This window comes from Physella acuta, unplaced genomic scaffold (genome assembly GCF_028476545.2).
Source record: "Physella acuta isolate Inbredline_101_S28 unplaced genomic scaffold, ASM2847654v3 ptg000174l, whole genome shotgun sequence".
Classification (NCBI taxonomy): domain Eukaryota; kingdom Metazoa; phylum Mollusca; class Gastropoda; family Physidae; genus Physella; species Physella acuta.
Genome location: NW_026731693.1, coordinates 471,710 through 487,083, shown reverse-complemented (window position 1 = coordinate 487,083; position 15,374 = coordinate 471,710). Strand labels below are relative to the sequence as shown.

At 37.8% G+C, this 15,374-nt stretch overlaps 1 protein-coding gene across 1 annotated transcript in view; it reads left to right on the top strand.

The window, feature by feature from the left end:
- LOC131936273 (phospholipase D1) overlaps window positions 1–15,374 on the top strand; it is an 87,305-nt gene that overhangs the window by 14,743 nt on the left and 57,188 nt on the right. The window lies entirely within an intron of this gene.

Below are 15,374 nucleotides of genomic sequence, written 5' to 3'. Positions count from 1 at the left end.
CAGCGTCATCCATCACCGTTCGTGCTCAAGTAGAGTTCATCTGTTTCAATTACTCGCCACACGGGGCGACAGTGGGGGTCAGCTCTATGCCGAGTCGCCTTATTTCCTTGGGGTCTTTTCCAGATAAGCCCCGCCACTAACGCAAAAAGGGCATGCGATAAAAGTTAAATCGCGCTACTTTTTGCCAGCTGTAATTTATTTCACCCAGGTGACCTTTGAGTGCTATGGTTAGGTTTCGGTTAGAGGTACGGAAATACAGACCTTTGCATGTCAATAATTAATGGCGGGGCCTAGTTTCGCTCTCATCAATTTTCTATTAAAACTAAAACTACATATTTTATACTCTTTTTTTAGCGCAATTTCCATACTGGCAATTGCGATTATTAACTCACTAGGCATGCTGCCCAGCTTCGCTTAGGCTTTCGAAAACATTGAGAATTTGAATGCTTAATTAATTCGCCCGAGGGTCGGTCTACGACCTCAAGAGTTATGAAGAGGTTCCTCCGTGGACATTTTTTTTTTCGATTTATAGCTCATATAAGGTACCGGTCAGTCGAGGTCAGTTTTGACCCCCACATCGTAGACTTTTCGGCCAACCGGCCCCCGTGTTCTGTCGCACCAAGGCAAGATCATGCCAAATTTGAAGCGCCTGCGGCGCCGGGAAGTGCCCTATCGGACACCCGACAATCTAGATCTAGATTCCTAAAAGAATTTTTTTTTAAAGTTTAGCCCGAGCATAATAAAAAGAATACATTAACCAAGTTGACTTGCTGTGTCTCGAACCCGCACCACCTGCGTGGTTTAATGTACACTAACATCTCCGCTATTTAGGCACCTTATAAAATACGGAGAATGAAACACGTATTTTAAAATCTTAACTTACGCGAATATGCCTATTCTTTCAAATTAATTTTTTATCCCAAATTAGCCAGTTCCAAACAAAGATTTTGTATAAAATAAATAAGTCTTGAAATAGTTTAGTCCTAATATAGAAATTTATTTTTGGAATTGATTTTAGAGAAGTTAGAGTCTAAATCTAGATTTTAGCGTCTACGTCTAGATCTAGTTATTGCGTAGATTTAGATTTAGATTTAGTCTAGATCTAGAATCTCTAGATCTAGAATCCAAATACATAAAATAAATTTTATGAGTTTAGGCCGGAAAAATTGTATTGTATACATTTCATAGTGTACGTAGATCTAAATCAAATTTGAATGAAATAGTTCATTTCTTTTCATTCTAAACACGGCAGATGACGTCATTAGTTAATGTATAAGCAATAGTGACGTCACAGTTTTATGCGTTCTTTTTCACATATATTAATGCTTTTCCGGTTGCATAAATAATACTGTTTTTCTACATTCGAATACGCCTTTAATTTTTATTTTTCTTCTTTAAATAAAATTGTGGTTATACATTTAAAACATCTAACATATTATTTTCAACAAAAGTCCGTAAAAAGTTCTCGATATATCGCTGCCGATTCTGACGTGATGTCCGGCGAAAACTTTGCGGACAGACAGAGAGAGAGAGAGAGAGAGAGAGAGAGAGAGATGTGCGAACGTGGGGATTTATATATTAGGATATAGGGATGGATGTGTGTCCGCGCTTTAAGTCGTATCTCCTCCTCAACGAAGTAATATCGAGGACTAGTTCCAAAAGCAAATATGTTAAGTAAGTTCCGAGGATGATTGTGGTCCAAAGAATTCCCGGAATTCCTTCCTGGATTTCCCGGAAAAGCCAAAAAACCTTGAAAAAATGCAGTTTTTGGCCCATATCTCGGCAACCAGACCCCTTAGCGAATTGAATACTTATTGAATTGAGTGTATATTATCTTCCTGGTTTAATGTGTTTCGCTTATGATACAGTGGAATTCCCCCCCCCCCCCTCCCCAGAAATTTTTGGCCTATACATTTTTGTTTCCGGCTTTCTGTGTGGTTAATATTCTTAAGTGGTAGAGATGAATTGTCACTAGACTTTTTATTAACTTGTTTTGATAATTTTGTTGTTGTTGCGGGAGCTAACTTATTGGCGGGGCTTATCTGGAAAAATAATCCGTTTCCTTAACGTGAGTCAAATACCCATCATAGCTGGCTGGACTCAGAGACGGCGTACAGACTCTAGCCCGGGATCCGAATTCGTGACTTCCTGGTTATCAGTCATAAATTTTACCACCCGTCCACGCCATCCCTTACAGTAATTTTATTCTGCAGTTATTGACAAGCGCTTCTGTAGTGTCTGGGTACTGAAGGAAAATGACGATTAAATGAAAAAACATATCACCGAGTTTTATCAATCGTAAAATTTAAAAGGAAAAAGCTAAAGCAATTAGAAAATTAGAACATTTTAAGTATTTGCAGCTAAAAACCTAAGTTTTTTTTTATCCTTTTGATGAAAGCTAGTGTTCTTTTTTTTTAAATGACTACCTCTTCCGTGTATAACATTCTTTCGTTTCGTATTGTCATGTAACATGTTTATATGTTTTTATAATATAAGCTGTAGTAAGTTTTAAAGAAAAAAATAATTCCAATCCAAGCTTAGTCCTAGGACAGTACGGCGGTAAGCCAAAGTGTTTTTTAATCATTGATCTCCATCAATTTGAGTTGGGGGTTTAGCCCGGTAATTGAATAAAGGAAGGTTGCCCTGGAGATGGGGGGGGGGGGGGAGGGATGAGTTTACACAGCAACAGCTGAGGGGAGCAGCATTGTTTGGAGAAATAAATATTTGCGTTTGATTTTTGTTACGCGCTGTTTCATTGAGTTGGGACGGATCTTTAAATTTAAAGAGAAGGCGTTCACATCAACCAAAGCACGATTAAGGGTGTGTGATAACACATCGATCATAGGGATTGGTTTCTGTGGGTTATATTTCCAATACACAGAACCTTTCTGTTGTTATATATATATATATATATATATATATATATATATATATTTATATATATGTATATATATATATGTATATATATATATATATATATATGTATATATATATATATATATATATATATATATATATATATATATATATATATATATATATATATATATATATATATATATATATATCTATATATATATATAAAAAGCAATGTATGTGTGTGTGTTTGTCCTTTATGCATTACTACACCTCTCATCACATCGCCGTGACACTTTGGGAAGTTGTTGAGAATATTCCTGGGGAGGTTTCTGAGAAAAAAAAATTTCAAATTCGCAGGGGTGGCGCCCCGGCAGGGCGCGATGTGTTTTTCTCTATATACGGTATATAAAAATAATAAAAATAAATTGCAGTGACACCGTTCACACGATCGCCATGAAACTTTGGAAAGATGTTGAGAATACTCCTGGGGAGGTTTTTGCGTAAAAAAACATTTTTAAATTCGTAGTGGTGGCGCCCCAGCAGGGCGCGATTTGTTTTTCTCTATATACCGTATATAAAAATAAAAGTCGATTTTGGTTTGGCATCGTTCATCCGATAGCCATGAGACTTTGGGGAGTTTATTATACCACTCTAGGGAAGGGTTCTGTAAAAAAATAATTTTTAATTTCGCAAGGGCGGCGCCACGGGAGGGTGCGATTTTTCTCTATATACGGTATATAAAAAAAATAAAAGTGAATTGCAGTGACACCATTCATCCGATAGGCGTGAAACTTCATTTTTAATTTCGCAAGGGCGGCGCCACGGGAAGCTGCAATTTTTCTCTATATACGGTTTATAAAAATAAAAGTCTATTTCGGTTTCACATCGTTCATCCGTGTACCATGAAACTTTGGGGAGATGATTAGATCACGTAATGGTAGGGTTCTGCAAAAAAAATATATTTTTTAATATTGCAAGGGCGGCGCCCCCAGGGGGGGGGGGACGATTTTTTTTCTCTATACACGGTATATAAAATATAAAACTCAGATGCGGTTCATCCGAGTGCCATGAAACTTTAGGAAGTAGAATATTTTCTGCGAAAAAGAAAACTAAAGTTTCTTATGGGCGGCGCCATATAGGGTACAACTTTCGTCAATACACGGTTTGGCGCCCAGAGTTTTAGAGCGACTATGTTGGCACTTGGCATCAGTTAATCGAGCGTCCTGCATAGCGAGTAAGGGGTACTAATATATTCAGCGGTAAAACTACAACAGTCTTCTAAAAATAACTTTGTAACGCGAGGAAATCCTTCTGTACAGTTTCGTCACCTTGCGAAAGATGAAAAAAGAACTTTTTGAATATGATGAGCCTACTGTAGAGTTTCGTCACTTTGCGAATGATGCAATACGCATCTACTATTAGACAATCCAGTTAGAAATTGAGATCGAGCATCTAATAATAGACCATTAGTAACGCTAGCATATTGCATCAGTCACACTGATGTTTAAAACATGTCAAATACTTTTTTACGTGTTAAAGAAAAAAAGCCTGTTCATTTGTGGCACTTTAGCGAATGATGAAATCTGCATCATTATTAACAGGGTGCTATTTGGCACGATGGCGCCTATTACTTTTAAGGAGCCAGTGGTCGTACGCCGCGCCTATGCGGTAGTGTAATCGGGGGGTGGGGGCCCTGAGAGCGCCCCTATACGTCTCTGACACATGGGCAGTCACCGAAGTGTGTTCTAACATATTATTTCGGTGAGTGATTAATGTACACTCAAGGTTTTCATGCGGTCGTGTAGGTAAACCCGTGTCCCGATATTTATGATCCAAGCGCAGGCATTGTTTACATTTAAATAACTCATTTTTAGAAATGAAGGTCACGCGTCTAAGAACATATGATTGGTAACGCGTTGGTGAAATCCTTCTAATACATTTCGTCAAACTTTCTTCTATCCCCGCGGCAACGCGCGGGGGTCGGGTACGCTAGTATATATATATATATATATATATATATATATATATATATATATATATATATATATATATATACATTTTAATTTTTTTTTTATAATAAAATAAATTATAGATGGGTGGGTGGATAAAAAGAGTAGGTAGGTAGACAGTCAGACATACAAATAGGAAGATAGATATGAATAGCAGATGTCACTAAATTGAACAGTGCAGAACCTTCTTTTTCTTGTTATATTTAGGGTTATACTATTTGCCAGAAGTGATTCGTTACAACGATGGTAATTTGTATTGTCAGACATGTGATATGTGTTGCTTTGGGTTAAATTTTTCTCTTCTTAATTCTTATATTTCAATACTTTATTAGCCTAAGTAGTCAAGAGACCACCCAACACCAAAGAACGATAAGCCTCACGTAAAATAATTACTGTAGTCGAAGTTACCTTTTCTTGGTGGATAGACAACACATGTTGCGAGCCATTGAAACAAAACAAAGGAACTATTAAGAAAAGCAAAGCCGTCTTTCTATCATTAAGATGTAATGAATAACACATGTTAACGTTTTATGGATTTATTTTAGATGTATTTCTGTAGTCTTTTGATGTATACCAAATCTATAACGTTAAATTCTTTTTAGTCTGATTTAACTTTGTTCCTTCTTCTATAGCCACTTATCCACCCTAACCACTCCCCCCCCCCCCAACAACTTATCCCCCCAACCACTTATCCCCCCCCCTAACAACTTATCCCCCCCCCTCCCCCAATGGATATCTTGATGTAATTTGATCGTTCTTTGATAGCGGTGTGTCATTACCACGTTTGAACAAGTTATCGATTCTATTGTTTTCATACATGAAACTGTTTTTTAATGTTCAACACTCGATGTCGTTTTGATTTCAATGTTTGTTTTGTAATGTTCGCTTTCATCTTTACAGCTAGGCGACGCATGGTACAAGATTTCACCTGTCTCATAGCAATATAGGACAGGCATGCTGTTTCTTCTTCTTCGTTCTTAAATCTAGTGTTTCGGAAGGGATTTCCTCCAACACAATTAAGTATACGTGTCAACTTGTTATGCGCCATATAGGCCGTTGACTCCGATTTCAGCCTAATTTTCATTTTGGGTTTTGCTTCCATAGCCTTTGTCCAACCAAGAACAAACTACAAGGCAGCAGTTGTTTGATTTTGGAGTTGTCTCTCTTAAGAGAGTGGTTGTCCCTAGCTATCGAGCCTCATCTCGAGATTTATCGTTTAGCAACCACGAGTTTTACCGACTCGACCACACCGACCCCTGGCCTACTGTGTGGTGTTAATGGTTTAAGAGGCACAGTGTATAGGTGTAGTTATAACGAAGACGTTACGTTACAGCTAAACAGTGTCCGAGACAAGGTGATCAGTTGGCCGTGGTGGGAGGAGTGAAATCAGCCCTAGCAGTAGAAACCTGCCTGGTCGTTCTTACGTGCCCCGGGTACTGTCCCCCCCCCCCTCTCCATAGCGATGCCTGAAAAAAAAACTTAGTGTGGGACAGCCCCGGTTTTCAGCCAGGGCGCCGTACTGTCACGTAGGCAAGCGCGTGTTCTACCGCTAGACCACGCACGCTATAAGTGTTATGCACGACACTCACGATCCCAGTGTCAGTAACGGCAGTACAGCATAGCATGACAAAGCAGCAGTCACGAACTCGAGCTAGTGTTATTCAAGTATAGATAGATCCTAGCACTTCTACACAAGTCGAACAGCAATAGTGTGGATTTTTGACGACCACATGCTGTGTTTCTTTTAGATGTTTTTCTCAAGCGGGGGGGGGGGGGGGGGGAGGTAGGGCCTCTATAAGCTGTCGGGGGAGGGGTGGACTAAATTTTCCGGTGGGGGGGGGTGCGGACACTGGTAAAAGTATTTTTTTCTATATAATTTCTATTTCGTTGGTTTGGGGAGGGGGCTCCCCCCCCCCACCCGTGAGGATATGCTTGAAAGAAACAGTCACTACATGCTTGTATTAGTACAGTCGTGTCGCGGTAGAGCTTAGCACGTCGACGAAACAAGTCAAACAGCAGTAGTGTGGTATATTGATAACTACATGCTGGTATAAGTACATGCCGTTATGTGAAGACCAGCGCCTGTGAAGAGTTCGTACGAAAAAAAACCATAACATGATGCTATCTTTTGATTGCTCGGCAAACATTGCTCGACTAATCTGGGTCGTGTACACGACGTTTTTTTATGTAATGCAGCTCGTTCTGTTATCTGCCCTCAACACGGTTGTCTCTCGGTGGTACAGGTGTGTTCGTGATACCTTTGTTACTGTGTTCGTGATACCTTTGTTACTGTGTTCGTGATACCTTTGTTACTGTGTTCGTGATACCTTTGTTACTGTGTTCGTGATACCTTTGTTACTGTGTTCGTGATACCTTTGTTACTGTGTTCGTGATACCTTTGTTACTGTGTTCGTGATACCTTTGTTACTGTGTTCGTGATACCTTTGTTACTGTGTTCGTGATACCCTTGTTACTGTGTTCTTGATACCTTTGTTACTGTGTTCTTGATACCTTTGTTACTGTGTTCGTGATACCTTTGTTACTGTGTTCGTGATACCTTTGTTACTGTGTTCTTGATACCTTTGTTACTGTGTTCGTGATACCTTTGTTACTGTGTTCGTGATACCTTTGTTACTGTGTTCGTGATACCTTTGTTACTGTGTTCGTGATACCCTTGTTACTGTGTTCTTGATACCTTTGTTACTGTGTTCCTGATACCTTTGTTACTGTGTTCGTGATACCTTTGTTACTGTGTTCGTGATACCTTTGTTACTGTGTTCGTGATACCTTTGTTACTGTGTTCGTGATACCTTTGTTACTGTGTTCGTGATACCTTTGTTACTGTGTTCGTGATACCCTTGTTACTGTGTTCGTGATACCTTTGTTACTGTGTTCTTGATACCTTTGTTACTGTGTTCGTGATACCTTTGTTACTGTGTTCGTGATACCTTTGTTACTGTGTTCGTGATACCTTTGTTACTGTGTTCGTGATACCTTTGTTACTGTGTTCGTGATACCTTTGTTACTGTGTTCGTGATACCTTTGTTACTGTGTTCGTGATACCCTTGTTACTGTGTTCGTTATACCTTTGTTACTGTGTTCGTGATACCTTTGTTACTGTGTTCGTGATACCTTTGTTACTGTGTTCGTGATACCCTTGTTACTGTGTTCGTTATACCTTTGTTACTGTGTTCGTGATACCTTTGTTACTGTGTTCGTGATACCTTTGTTACTGTGTTCGTGATACCTTTGTTACTGTGTTCGTGATACCTTTGTTACTGTGTTCGTGATACCTTTGTTACTGTGTTCGTGATACCCTTGTTACTGTGTTCGTGATACCTTTGTTACTGTGTTCGTGATACCTTTGTTACTGTGTTCGTGATACCTTTGTTACTGTGTCACACCAGTTCTCAACGGCTGACTTTTTTTTTCTTCGCTCTATCTCCCATTTAGTGACTTGGAAGCTCAAAACGTAGCGGTATGGTTGGGGGATATGCATGAATTATATAACACAAAAAAATTATAATCCATTTCCGTCCCACACATATCATTATATAACACAATACAGATTAAAAAAAAAAACTATTTCTCACCCACACGTTTTTATATAACATTTCTATGGTCCACCTTTCTTTATTGTATAACACCGTAGGTATATCTAGATTTCCCGCTGGGTTCCTCCATTCCTTGCTAACTACTATCGGTGACAGTTTTATTTTGTTGTCACAAAATCTGTTTAATTTATATCTTATCTTTCCTAAACTCTAGGAGTCTCTACACCCCCATCTCCTTTAAGACAAATCAACGCGTATATCTATAGCCAATCTTTTTAAGCAGCGAAGTTAATAGTAACTAACTCAACCCACGAACATATTTTATATTCTTTTTTTCACTGTAGTATTATTCTAACCTAATCTTTGAGACTCGTTACAGTTACAGCAACAAGAATAAGGCAGTGTTAACAAGTCAGTATTGTAGTTTAGTTGTGTCCCTTAGCTTATGTCGCCGCTGACATACATTCTGCTACAATCTGCTTCATTATGTACACTTCAATGGTCAACATTTTACCTAGTCTGTTCACTTATCTACACAATCATTGCTCTTCAATCTTGACTATCTCTTATGTGACTCACCAAGCAAACCTTGTGCAATCTTATACATTTCTGATGTTAAACACCAATCATGTCTAGGATACCTTGTACAATCTTATACATGTATGATGTCAACACCAATCATGTCTACGAAGCCTTGTACAATCTTATACATCTCTGATGTTAAACACCAGTTATGTGTAGAAAAACCTTGTACAATCGTGTACATTTCTGATGTTAAACACCAATCATTTGCTCATTTTTCTTAGAAACCTTGTACAATCGTGTACATTTCTGATGTTAAACACCAATCATTTGCTCATTTTTCTAAGAAACCTTGTACAATCCTACACATTTCTGATGTGAACAACCAAGATCTGCCCACACATCTATAAAATCATTGCTTTACCGTCTTGTATATTACAGCTACAGCTGTTCTCTTCTATGAGTAACTATAAAATCAATACAGGGTGTGTATAAAAACTATCAGCATTTGGCAATCTATACCGCAGCATCTGCTATATTGACCATTATACATAAGTTATTATTTAACGATTTTTTTATTGCGTAACATTTCGACATCAACACGACGACTGGGTAGGATGACCCGAGCATTTGAGCTCTACAGATTTTTATCACCTTTAGAGCAAGGTACCCCAGTAGCTTCACAGCGTGTGGGTGGGGGATAAAACTATAGCCCTGAACTTATGTGTTGATTGCTGGATTAGCCGTGTTATGTTTTTTGTGTAGCCGAACTCCATGTTCAGCTTGTGTTTATGTGTTGTGTGTGTTGGACAGTTCCGTTAGTCGTGTTATGTTTTTGTGTAGCTCAAGTCTTTGTTCATCCTATGTTTACGTGTTGTGTGTGTTGGACTGATCCTTTAGTCGTGTTATGTTTCTGTGTAGCCCAAGTCTATGTTCAGCCTATGTTTACATGTTGTGTGTGTTGGACTGTTCCTTTAGTCGTGTTATGTTTCTGTTTACGTGTACCCAAGTCCATGTTCAGCTTGTTTTTAGGTGTTGTTGGATTTGTTTCGTTATGTTTCTGTTTTCGTGTAGCTAAACCCCATGTTCATCTCTTGTCTACGTTTTGTTGTGTGCAAGACTGAAGTTAAAATACAGCTGCAATCCATATGCGTTCACACCTTGCACCCAGACACCAGTACGAGACATAGCTCAAACGGTACACACATACGCTGCTGATACTGTTGATTGAAGCACAACTCCATCGTGTGTTGTAAAGTTTCCTTACGAACTTGACGATCCATGGGGCAAGTGAAGTAGAGTACACCTGAATCTATAACCTCAACATATGATGGGATAGTGTGGTCAGCACAGTGCCCTGCCGCTTATACTTTCCTAAACGTGAGTCAGGTACCCATCAGAGTTGGGTGGACTCATGGACGTTGTACGGACTTGAACCCGGATTCAAACTCGGAACTTTCGTTGCTCTACCATTCGACCACGCTTTCCCATATCGTGTGTGATACACACACTGTACGCTAGAGACGTCAATAAAATAAAAACATTTGCCTCGCTTCCATCAGCCGCGAATAAAGTAGTTTCCTATTAACTACGTGAGTTAATAAAGTTCGATCACGTCAACATTACTGTATCAAGAGATACTAAACACTGTTGGCAGATTAATACCAGTATCCTAAATTCACATTGGCTTTGACAAGCAAATACTTTAATACAATTTCAAAACATGTATAATTTTAAATAGAAGAATTAAAGCCAATCTAAAAAAAAATTAATATCACCCGTGGTTTTTGAAATCTCCCAATTGACCAGGCTTATCTTTCCCTGTTTATATCCCCGAGGTATTGATTTTCTTATAACTGCAGCGTTAAGCGATGTAATCAACTCTAATCCCGAATAGTAAATTGAATTTTATAAAAAAACAACTAAAGTTTTTTAAAGCTTATTGAGAAACCTTGAAGAAACAATATTTACATCAATGGGTTACAGCTTAGAACAGTTACTCCATACAGTTTTAATCTTTCTCATCTCTCATTTATATATATATATATATATATATATATATATATATATATATATATATATATATATATATATATATATATATATATATATATATATATATATATAGGGGAGCTAACTGCTACCAAATCCCCATTCTAGTGGCGTTGACAACCACCCCCTCCAATGGGAGTGAGGCTTGCTAATAACACCTCCCACATTTTCCTGTTGGAGTATTATGCAGAGTAGAATGTTTACAAGACGAAGATTTTGTCCATGCACGATCACTAAAACTAGACTGCATATCAACGAGACGTCATTGAATTGAACACTTTAGTTAGCTACATGTGCTTGAGTTGTCTCCCTTACTCTAATGCACCAATCAGATCATTTGGTTACTTTTGAAGAATTTAATTACGTTAGCAAGCTATTCAATGTCTGGTTTGTGTCTGTTCTGCATGCGTGTGTCACACAATAAAAAAAACATGACGACCACTTGACAGCTCAATATGTCACGTCTAGCTCGTTGTCAGCTTGTTACATAGGGCATGTTCTGCTAGTTAGACCAGCCGGTTATAATGACCAGAATTGATTGGGTCAGAATTATTCAGAGTTAACTGAATATACTGTATATATATATATATATATATATATATATATATATATATATATATATATATATATATATATATATATATATATATATATAGTCTTTAGCGACATCAATGGGTGGTTTTGCTGAGTGTTTGGAACTGATTTACACGCTAATGGACGTTACCTGACCTGTTGTATGTCTTGTCTCCATCAAGGAACACAACTTGTTACTTGCCTGGAAGTCCATTGGGCAGGTGAAGTAGAGTTCATCTGTTACTTTGACCTGGGCATATGGATGGTCAGCACTATGCCCTGACTCCTTTACTTTCCCTAACGTGAGTTAGGTACCCATCAGAGCTGGGTGATCTCAGGGACGGTCTACTGACTTAAATCTGGACTCGAACTCGAGACTTTTGGGTTACCAGTCTAGCGCTCTACTGCTAGTCACTATCTTACTAAGTTTTTTTTTTTTTTTTAAATTAGAAATTCCTAAAGATTCACTTCAATCTTGCCTTATTTCTTTTCCAATCGTAAAGGTTTATATTACTTCTAATATCCATAACTAGTTATTGAATGTAAGGTATTGGTTTTTGTGTGTGTGATGTAGGGGAGGGGATGTGTGTGTATTTGAATCCACTTATTACCATATGTAATATTTATTTATACTATTTTTTATATATGTCTATTTCAATATCTATGTAAAGTCGTCTATGTGTATGTTCCTGCAACATATTACTTCTAATATCCATAACTAGTTATTGAATGTAAGGTATTTTTGTTTGTGTGTGGTGTAGGGGAGGGAAGGGGATAGTGTGTGTATTTGAATCCACTTATTACCATATGTAATATTTATTTATACTATGTTTTATATATGTCTATTTCAATATCTATGTAAAGTCGTCTATGTGTATGTTCCTGCAACATATGTTTTTGGTGTGAATAGAGTAAGTTCAGCAGGGCTATTGGCCCGATGATCCCCCGTAATGTACATATATCGATCCCTCTTGTGTCATTTGATATCACACTTCGGCGTTATGGCTTCATTGATCCTTTCATGTTTGAACCATGATTTAAGGTTGCAGCTGTCCTAGTGAGGCGCCTGTAGTTTATGTGCCGGCTTCGTGTTTTTACTACTGTTGAAAACTTTCATTCAAAGACCTTATAAGCTGAACTTAATTGTTAATGTGATTCTAACTTGAGCATTAAGATAACGTCTGACTATTTAGAGCCCTTCTAACCTAAACTTTCTTTTAAAGACGTTTTAATCCAAACTGTAATATAATTTTAAAATTATCGCTCTGTTAAAGACTTTATAACCTAAACGTATATAGACCTTCTAACCCACTTATAAAGTTCTTCGAACCTAAATATGTTTTCAAGTCTTACGGAACCAGTAACTAATCTAAATACATGTTCCTTAAAAAGCTTTATACGAAATTATGTCGGGATTATACACATTTTAATTTCATTATCGTTTCTCGTTTGTTTCCAAGACACACGGGGCAGATAAAGTTGAGTTCATCTATTTCAATGACCTCTGCATACAAGGGAATAATGTGGTCAGCTCTATGCCAAGCCGCCTCTGTTATCCCTAACGTGAGTTAGTTTCCCATCAGAGCACATTGTAAATTTAAGACATTTGAACACGTCTTTAAAAAAGTTGTGGCAGGAGCATTCTATAGCTAGCTATACGAGAATCCTATCTCCCCAGCTGAAATAAAACACAGTAACATTCTATAGCTAGCTGGACAAGAATTCTATCTCCCCAGCTGAAATAAAACACAGTTACATTCTATAGCTAGCTTGACAAGAATCCTATCTCCCCAGTTGAAATAAAACACAGTTACATTCTATAGCTAGCTATACAAGAATCCTATCTCCCCAGTTGAAATAAAACACAGTTACATTCTATAGCTAGCTATACGAGAATCCTATCTCCCCAGCTGAAATAAAACACAGTAACATTCTATAGCTAGCTGGACAAGAATTCTATCTCCCCAGCTGAAATGAAACAACTGATTTTTGCTGTACTCAGTGACACACGTCGATTCTTCATATCCATTTTAGTTTTTTTTTTTTAAACGATCAGTTTTGAAATGAAATAAATGTGTTGTTTTTTTTTTCTGAGTAATTTTTATTGCACTGAACTGGAAACATGTTTAAAGGGAATCTTGCTGTTTTGTGGAGTGAATTGCAAAAAGAAACCGTGTTTGTTTCTTGCTTACCCCATTAGTCCACTTGTGCTAAAAATATTGGAAATTAATACGAATAGTTAGGTTTCTATTCTTTCACAATCCCCCCCCCCTCCTCACCAGGAGAGATGTATGAAAGGAAAACTGTTTAATACTAGAAAAGATCCAGTATTTCTTTAAAACGTACAATGCTGTTTTGTTACTTGCTATACGGGGAGAGTTGGTTTTTGTTTTTATATTATGTTTAATCTCCGAACTTAACCAAAGGAAGCTTTTCATGAAATTTTGCAGATGTTCCCGATTATTATTATTATTTTTGCATCACACGTTTATTTAAGCAGCCGTTAATTTATTTAGAAAATATCTCGTGTTAATATTTACTTGAGTTTTTTTTTTTATTATTATTATGAAAATAAAAATTGGTTCGTGTTTATTTGTTGATTGGTTGAAACTAATGAAACACAACATTTTAACTCTTGTTTATGTCCGTCCTTTTGAAACAAAACCAAATCTTTTTTTTTTTTTGGCATTAGCATTCCACCCGCAAATGTCGTTAGCCAAATCTCCTGCAGTCGTCTCCATTTTCTCCTCTTTCTACCGCCCTCCGCCTCCCTCTCTTTACTTCCTGTACTCCTGTTACAAAAGAAGAAAAAAAAACCCACGCGTCTTAATTTTTTTTCCGTCTCACGCGTATAGAGTTGTCCACCCTTCTCCCCATCTCTTGGTGATTATGTCCCCTTTTTGTGTGCTCAAACCCTTTGTAAAATATATTATTTCCCCGTTTTCAGCTGTGCTTACGTCCGTTTATTTGAGTATTTATCTCCCTTATTGATTGATCTCCCTTGTAAGCCTATTGTTTACAGGCAGTGAATCCGATAAATAGATCGATATTTTTGAATTTGTGTTATCGGATGTTCACCTAAGTATGATGTAATTACATCCGGTCCATGAATGCAAATGACAGAATCGTTGAAGGTTCTAGAAAAAAAAATCTTTTTGTTTACCGGACATTGTTTTTCTCATCACCAGACTCCGCGGATTAAGCTGATTTGTGTTTAAGGGCGTGGTGTTTGTGACGCTTCGATCGAACACAGAATTCCAGGCAACTCTCAAACCTTTACCCCCCCCCCCCCCCTCCCTCCCGCATATGGCATTCAATATTGTTAAAAAATCACTTGAAATAGAACAGGAGTTTTTATTTTTATTTTCAGATTCAAATTGTTGTTATGTAATACACAGTTTCATTTTCAATTGTTTCTTTGTTTCTTGGCTAATGAAATTAAAAACAAAGTAACAAATCGATACGTTAGTTCGGGAACATAGCAGCATACATCACGGGAACAGTGCCTCGGGAACATAGCAACATACACCTCGGGAACAGTGCCTCGGGAACATAGCAACATACACCTCGGGAACAGTGCCTCGGGAACATAGCAACACCCACCACGGGAACATTTGCCTCTGGAACAAACATATCATGGGAACATGTGCGACGGGAACCAATCAACATATACCATGGGAACAGAAGCCGCGTAGAAACGTTTGCTACGTTAACAATACCTTCCCTGTGTCCAATGATTTGTATTAATGAGTTGATCTACAGTACTGAAGTAACAGGTGTCCTAGTAAAGCTTATCAGTAACACA